Below are 8,687 nucleotides of genomic sequence, written 5' to 3' on the forward strand. Positions count from 1 at the left end.
TTTCTTATTCATAACATGGGTGTATTAGGGTTAATAGTGACAAGTGAACTGTCCCTTAAAAAGCCTTCTTGCCAGACAGGTAGCAGATGCTTTAATAAATGGAGGCTGTTACTTATTATTATAGATCTAGAGTCCATCCAGGCTAAAGGAAGGGAAACATGGGCTTTTTAATCCTTTTTAGTAATTTTTTTTTCTTGCTAAAAAAATGCATGACATTACAAAAAATGCAGTAAGAAAGAAGATAGTCTTGAAATTCTAGCAATAAAGGATTAACACTATTAACATTATGATATCTATTCTTTGGATCTTTTTTCTGTGCATGTGTATACAGTTATTTTTAAAAAGTTGAGATTATATTGTGCCTTACGTTGTAGACTAAATTGTGTATTATGAACATTTCTACATCATTAAATATTCTTCTACAATGTTTTAAAGAATATATGCGTTTTTCACTGTATGGTTACACTATAATTTTAAAAATCGATTCTCTATTGTTGCATATTCAGGTTGCTGTCAGTTGTTCCCTATTATATAAGTAAAGTTTAGATGAAAATTATTGTGTTAACTGTAAGATCACAGCCTTTCACATCATTTGAGATTTAAGGATCACATTTGAGATCTGCATTTTGCCCCTTTCTGGCCACATATTTACTGTGTAACCTTGAACAAGTAACTCACCCTTTTTTGAGTTTCAGTTTTCTCCTTGGTAAATGAGGATAACAGTAATAATAACTACCTCACAAAATGATTCTGAGATTAAATTGAGAGACTTAGCATAGACCCTCAATGTGTAACTGCCGGGTTAGATGATATGCATACTTTCAAGACATAGGATAAAATTACTCTATTACCTTCCAGAAAGGTTGAGCTATTTATATCCTTGCCAACAGTACCCATTTCCTTGGAAACCTGGCATCATTAGGTATTAACATAAAAAGAACTTTGCAGATTTGATTGGCAAGAAAATATTTGTGTTAATTTGCATTTCTGATCATGTAGATTTTTTTTTTTTTTTTTATAAAGGGAACGCTATTTGTTTATTTATTTATTTTGGCTGTGTTGGGTCTTCGTTTCTGTGCGAGGGCTTTCTCTAGTTGCGGCGAGCGGGGGCCACTCTTCATCGCGGTGCACGGGCCTCTCACTGTCGCGGCCTCTCTTGTTGCGGAGCACAGGCTTCAGACGCGCAGGCTCAGTAGTTGTGGCTCACGGGCCTAGCCTCTCCGCGGCATATGGGATCTTCCCAGACCAGGGCTCGAACCCGTGTCCCCTGCATTGGCAGGCAGATTCTCAACCACTGCGCCACCAGGGAAGCCCCATGTAGATTTTTAAATAAATGTTTACCTATGTGAGTCACGTGATACCACTGTCTGAGGAAAGAGAAAATGGAGGAGTGAACAGAAATACTCCTAATAAAGGATGGCAAAAGTTATAAGATATGTAGGTAATGGGGACAGACAGGATTTGGAGGAATAACACGTCGTAAGCATATTAACTGTGCCTCCAGAGAGCTGATCTCAGATATGTAGGCAGCACTTTACATTGGGTTGTCTGGGGATTGAGGCAGCCCAAATCCAATGCTTGGAAACGAAGTCTCATGTGGAGGATGGAGAAGAAAGATGAAACTGCTCTTCACGGGCTGGTTTGCAACACCCCTCCAAACACCACTGAGCCCTGTTCCTTGCATGACGGGAGGATCATGCCTCTGCATCTGGTGCCCTCTGCTTCCCGATGTCACAGTCATGGGTTGAAGGAGGAGCAGGACAAGACTGTCATCAGTTGGTGATGCAGTTCCTCTGAAAGCTGCCAGTGAGAAAGGGCAAACCAGCTTCTGTGCATTAAGGAGCATGAGCTTCATCTGGGAGTTAGTCCTTGGCTCTTCTTCGTGGCTTTATTCCAGCTTGGAGGAAAGAAAGTAAGCAACAGATGGAAACGGGGATGAATTCAGCCTTCGTGGACCTATTTCACCAGGCTTCTAGGTTGTCATACACACCCACACACAAACAGTACTGGAAGTTATTTTCAATTTTGCCAAGTTCATCTACTGATTTATTTCTCGCCTGAGGTCTTCTGCAGTGTACTTGTTACCCTAACCTAAAACCAGGACTCATTTATTCACTCAGTTGTGCTTGACACTATGGATGCAGAGATACACAAGGTATGGTCTTGTCCTGAAGATGCTCTAAGTGACCTGGGGAAATCCCCACTCACTTGCAAATGTTTCCAGCTCAGTGCTTTGGAAATCTTGTAAGTACAACATTAAAATTTTTTTAAATGTAATTGTTAGCAAGTACCAAGGATCTTCTAGTAGCTCACCCCATCTTGAAGGACAACAAGTATAAAGCTAGGGCAGGTACAGTCCCTGGTGGAAAAGAGACTTTCCTGCTCTGAGAGCCGCAAACCAGCCTGTGACCTTCCTCTGACATGTGTTGGCCACACTGAACGCTTCTAGTGGCCACTTGTCAGACCTTCAAAGAACTGCCCCGCCGTTTGCCCTACCACCTCTAAGACCTCTTCCAAGCCTGTTCTCTCTGCCCCGCTGGTGGACAGGCCCCGATATTCTCACTGCCAGCCTTCTTTCTCAGTCTCCCAGCACACTCCAGCACTTTCTTAGCAGAGGAGGCCAGAGGATTCCCTTTAGATTGTAGATTCCCCCTTCCTTGCTTTTCTCCATTGTCCCCCAGGAAAATCTTGGGTCCCTTGTTCACCCAAGGTTTCCCCTGACTATCCAGCCTCTCAGATCATTGGTCTTCCTTGTCACATTTGTCTTGCTTCCTTGTTCACCTCCAATAGGTAGTCTATCCCCACATCTTTCTGAGTCTACCTCCCAAATCTCTCTCAAGTCTGCTCACCTCTGATCATCACCAGCACTGTCACCCTCTGTCAAGCTAGCATCCTTGCTCTCCAGGACTCTTGAGACTTTTGGTCTCCACATTTTCAGTCTTGTTCCACTTCAATATGTTCTCCCCACCAAGCCTGGGAGACCTTGAAATACTTCAATGGCTTCCCATGTTGCTTTTAGGAAAGTCACAATCTTTAACACGGCCTCTGTGTTCATCTTTAGCTGCATCTCTCACCCTTATTCTCTGGGTGTCTGCCACCTGGCCATGTCATCTTTCAGTTTCTCAGACCATCTCTGTTCCCTTCTGCCTTGGGGCCACTGCATTTGTGTTTCCTTCAATCTGGACCACTTTTCCCATTCCCCATTGAATTCCCCTGAATCCTTCAGATCTCCCCCCAAGAGTTACTTCCTCATAGATGTCCTTCCCCACTTCCCTGACCAGATCAGATCCCATACATGTTCTTACTTCTCCATGTAATTTGTCCTTCATAAGCTTTTTCACAATTCATAAATTTGTATTTGCGTACTTATTTAATTTACATCTGTAGTCCATTAGACTCTAAAATATGTGAAGGAAGAGACTATGGTTTTCTTACTCACTATTATATTTCTAGCACACATTCTATATAGTAGATAATCAGTAACTTACTTATTAAAATGATTTAATAAGACCAGCTAGCTTTCTCAAGAAACCCTAAGATTTTTCCTCAGAAACAGACACGTCCCCTCTATGTGTGAATCTTCCTGGTTCTGTAACTTTGGGGAACTTTGGGCAATGGGATCAATGAAGCCATGGGGTTCCATGAATAGAGAGAGGGTACTCAGAGTCTTTATCCTTTTATGTCAACTTCGTAGGTTATCATGCTGATATAGGGTGGGCATAGTGTAGGGTAATACAAGAAATGTGTTTAATTAGCTTATTCTTCCCTAACACCTCCTACCCTTGGCCTACTCATCAGCCCTTGTCACAAATTTATGCAGGGATCCTTTCAGCATTACAGGAACAAACTCTTCTTCTTGCTGCCTCCAATCATTGGATCATTAGAAACAAGTTTCGTTATCATTACTTTGTTTTCAGAAGCACTGGTCAGGCAGTCTATAGAATGCCCCTCAAGTTCTATTTACCTGATGTTTTCTTCCTTCCTTCCTTCCTTCGTTTCTTTCTTTCCTTCTTTCTCTTTCTTCCTTCCTTCCTTCCTTTTTCTCTCTCTCTCTTTCTTTCTTTCTTTCTTTCTTTCTTTCTTTCTTTCTTTCTTTCTTTCTTTCTTTCTTTCTTTCTTTTTCTTTCTTTCTTTCTTTCTGTCTTTTTCTTCCTTCCTTCCTTCCTTCCTTCCTTCCTTCCTTCCTTCCTTCTTGAAATATATTTGACATATAACACTGTGTAAGTTTACAGTGTACAGTATATTGATTTGATACTTTTATATATTGCAACATGATTGCCATCATACCTTTAGCTAAAGAGCATGTAATATCTTTGCAACTTTCTAATAAATATACAATTATTACAAATTTTAAAAAGGTCTTTCTTGAGCATATACAGGGGTAAGAACTGAACATACATATGTGTGAGAACTGTGTACTATATTTCCTGTATGTTCTGTGCTTGGAATATGATCCTTTTCCCTATCCATCTATCTTAATCTTACTTAAATTTCTAGGTCCAGCTAAAGTTCCATAATAATTGTCTTCTTTATTGTGTAATTACCAAGAACCAAACATTGTGCTGAGCATATTACATAAATTATTAATTTCATCCTTAGTACATGGTGGGGTGGGTATCACTTCCCTTATTTATTTATTTTTTTAAAAAGGTAAGGGCAGTAAATCTTGGAGACTCTGAGTGACTCCTTCAGTGCCATCTGGCTGGCTCCAAAGCCACACACTTCATCTCTCTGTGTCCTGTTGCCTCTATTTACCCAGGAATCATGCTTGGTCATTTTCACTCTCACTGACACCCTCTTCCTCCAAATTGCTATATAGTTCCTTCTGGCTTGTGACACTCAACTCCAGATTTTATTATGTTCTGTGCTAACTTGTTGGGGCTCCATGAAGATTCTCCTTGTCTCCCCAGTTGTCCTTGTGCAGCAGGAGAGTGATGGCTGCCATCTCTGAGCCTCCCCACACTGGGCTGAGGTTGGTCCACATCAGACACTCTTTATGGTTGCTTATACCCCCAACATGGCATGGAAGAGTGGGAAAAAAGGAGCAGGAGTTCACTGGGGGAAAAATCTACATGAGAAGGATGGTTGAAGGAACATCCTGGACCAAGTGGGGTGCCCAGTGAGGCAGCCAAGCCCTTGGCAGTGCTGTGGTAGTTCTGTTCACATTTGCACATGTCCCGAGCAGCTAAATAATCATGAAAGGAAGTACTGCATCCATGGAAAAGGCAAACATAAACCCCTTTGAAAATAAAGTGTACATCTTACTGACGGGATGGTTCTACAAAATAGAGAAACGTATGCTATTATGGTGGTGAGTGTTAAGATAAAAAACCGTAGCCCAGTGCTGCCTCCCAAGCAGCTTGGTTTTTCTTAATTACAAGTTGCTCTAGCTCTTTTGCTTTCTTGAGTGAGCCTCTATCCTAATTGTCTCACAGGCTCGTAGTAAGGAGGCGGTTCAGCCTGTATTTACATCATTACCCAGACACCGCCATAGTGTCCTGCTAACTGGCTCTCCTTCCACTTGCTTGTTGGGTTTTGTTTTGTTTTGCGTTCTTGCTTGTATGTTCCACTGCTTAACTACTTTTTCTTCACATTAATCCAAACTCCTACTTCTGCTTTTGGTCATGAAATCTCCCTCTCCCAAGTCCTTGGGGTTGTAATAATCAGGTTAAGGCTCTCTTTTCCAGGCATTTTGAATGACACTCTCTTCTCTGAATCCATTTTCAGAAAAGTAGGTCAAAGTCATAAAGGATAGACTTCCTGCACGGAGACTTTCTGACTCATCATTAATCACGTCCTTGGGAACAATCGGGAGAATAAATTTCATGTGACTCCAGGCAGGTATCAAGCAAGATCCTCTGTTGTGTCCTGTGAGGATATAGGTAATTTAATGGAACTGGGAAAAAAAAAAGTTTTACATTTTTCAAACCTGAGATTTCTCCTTTTATTGTAAAATCTCAGTAGCTTCCACTTTTATCATTTCAGTAAATCCTGGGTAATGATTCCAAGGAGCTTATTTGTACAGTTGGAAGAGAGTAAGTGCTTCAGTGTGTAAGGGACATAAAGAGGTGTTCCCAGTCCAACACTGGCACAGACTTTTCTCAGAAATAATTCCTACCCTGTGGGTTGAATTTATTAAACCAGAGGTCTATGGCTCAGAGGAAGGTAATGAGCCATGTGGACCCTTTAGTTCTAAATTGTCTTTACCTAATTGTGACCCTTTATTTATTATTATGGGCTACAACCCATAATAAAGAGATATTCACACTACAAAAGAAAGTCCCTAGAAGGTAACCCCAGACTTGACATGCACTTATTACCACAAGGTGTTTCAAACCTCTGTTAGAGATTTTGACTTGTAATCAAGTCTAGAATCTTTTCTTGGTAGACTGTGCAATTGTCCTACATCTTTTAGGAATAGTGAACTCAGAACCAAGGCAGAATACACTGCTCTTTATTTGGCGTGTGGGATTTCAAACAGGGCTGAGCTGGACATGCAGAAGTCCAGCTTCCACAGGGCAGTATAGCTAGTAGCTGATGGACATCAACAGCCTAACTTTTCATATCTCCTTCAGAAACCAGGCCCCTAGAAACTGAGCCACCAGCAGGAACACCCCCAAAGCAGCCAGCACAGCTACTGAGCAAAGGGGCCGAAGTGTGTTCTCACTGTGGAGAGACCCTGGTCTTTCCAGTCACCTCCTTACTGACAGAAAACAGCATTATCCAGCCCTTCAAGAATAAGCATGGGGCTGCTGAATGCAGGGATGGGGCACCATAGACAAAATATGCCTATTTTATTGGTGAGAGCGATTTAACATACTGATAAGAAGAGACAACTAGAAATGTGATAAAGCCAAGAAGTGACACTCTAGCAGCAAGTCCTCCTCAAAATGCCACACTCTGTATTTCCACAAAGTCCTCACCCAAACACCTGACAGAAGACAAGACTGCTGTCAACCATTTCTGCTCTAAGTGAGAATGTGGGTTGGAAAAATGTTCGATGATGTGGTTCTCTCAATTGTATTCTTTGGTTAAAATATTGACTTGAACTTTAACAGGCACCACTGTTTGTTTTAGTGTGGTTGAGAAAGATGGAAAATTACAGCCATTTCCTCTTACAAAAGGTTTCTGGAAGGTTACTGGTAGTCGCTTACCTTTGTCTGGGGGGGAAGCTTCGAAGGGAGTCTGGGGATGTGAAATTGAAGGAGCTGTGTGAGCTTTCGCCTCCGTGAGGAAGGCCTCCACATTCCTTTCCTACAACTCCTCACCGCAGGACCACTCCAGGAACTGTGTAATACTTCCCTCCCTTCCCTTCAAGAGTCACAGCCAGAGATATTGGCACCTTTTATGAGACAAGCTTTATTTTATGTGGTTTACAGATGTTGTAGGCAGTTCTGGGATGTGAAATGCTGTAAACCTCATTTCTTGTTCTTCTTACAAAAATGCTTTATTGAGGTGAGATTCATACACGGTGACCTCCTTGGGCTCCCATCTCAGGGCTCACAGCCTGACAGGGTCACCCCAGACCTCACCACGTGCAACTCACGGTCTCTGCTTTGACCACCCTCCCCCAGCAGGCGCACACAGCACTCACCACCACCCAGCTCCAACCCTGGGAGCAACAGTCACCTTAGGCCTTGTTTCTGGAGGTGGGCATCCTGGGATGACTTTGACAGAGCTCTGGGCATCTTTCATTTGGGAAACCCTCGGCCCCTCCTTCCCAGCTGTGTGAGAATAGAGACTTAACAGGCTGAGAAAGTTAACTTCATTTGGATTTTTTTTCCGGCCTCTGGATCCTTTTTTTCTCTGTGGTCTGAGTCTCTAGGACCAGCAAAAGCCACAAAGAGCCATGCATGAGCAGCCCCCGGGGAGCAATTTGGATGGAGCAGCTGGGAACATCCGTCAAAGGAGCCAGGATGCTCTTCAGTGCAGAGACCACATCAAGCTGCATTAGCATCTTCCCTCAAGCCGGGCAAAATGGGGTGTGACAATAGAGTAGGCTGTCTTATCTCCACTCCACGCTAGAGAGAGTGTGGTCCTTGTTGATTACAAAGGGAGGTTAGAACCATGGGATTAGAAACTTTCAAGATTTAAGGGCCTTTAGTCTAGCAGTTTTCAAATGCTCTTTAGCTATGAACGCTTTATTCAGGGAAGCCGTCACGGAAGCATATTACTGGAAACAGAGAAAGGCAGATGTGTTCTGATTGGCAGGAGTGGGGCAAATCCTGGACCCTGTCCATTTAGACCCCAACTCAAACCCTCCAGAGTTACATGGTCCAGTATGGAAGCTGTGCACCACATGAGGCTATTTAAATTTAAATTAATTAAAATGAAATAAAACATGAAATTCAGTTTCTCAGTCTCACTAGCCACATGTCAAGCACCCAACAGCCTCTAGTGGCAAGTGGCAAACTTATTGGACAGCGTGGATATAGAACACTTCCATTATAGCAGAAATCTCTACTGAACAGCACTGCTTGAGAGTCTAGGAGATCCCTAAGGGAACTCTGGAACTCCTAGGACTCTGGGAAACAAGATAGAAAACCACCGATCTAAGCTAACACCTGAGCAAGAAGAGAAGTCCAAAGAAGTGAGGCATAGTTTGCCAGCCATGTGACTGGTTCTTAAAGAACTAGAACTCTACCTCAGGTCTCTTAGGCTACTTCTGCCTGCCCCCAAGGACTCAC

Source organism: Balaenoptera borealis (genome assembly GCF_965194805.1).
Source record: "Balaenoptera borealis genome assembly, chromosome: 18".
Classification (NCBI taxonomy): domain Eukaryota; kingdom Metazoa; phylum Chordata; class Mammalia; order Artiodactyla; family Balaenopteridae; genus Balaenoptera; species Balaenoptera borealis.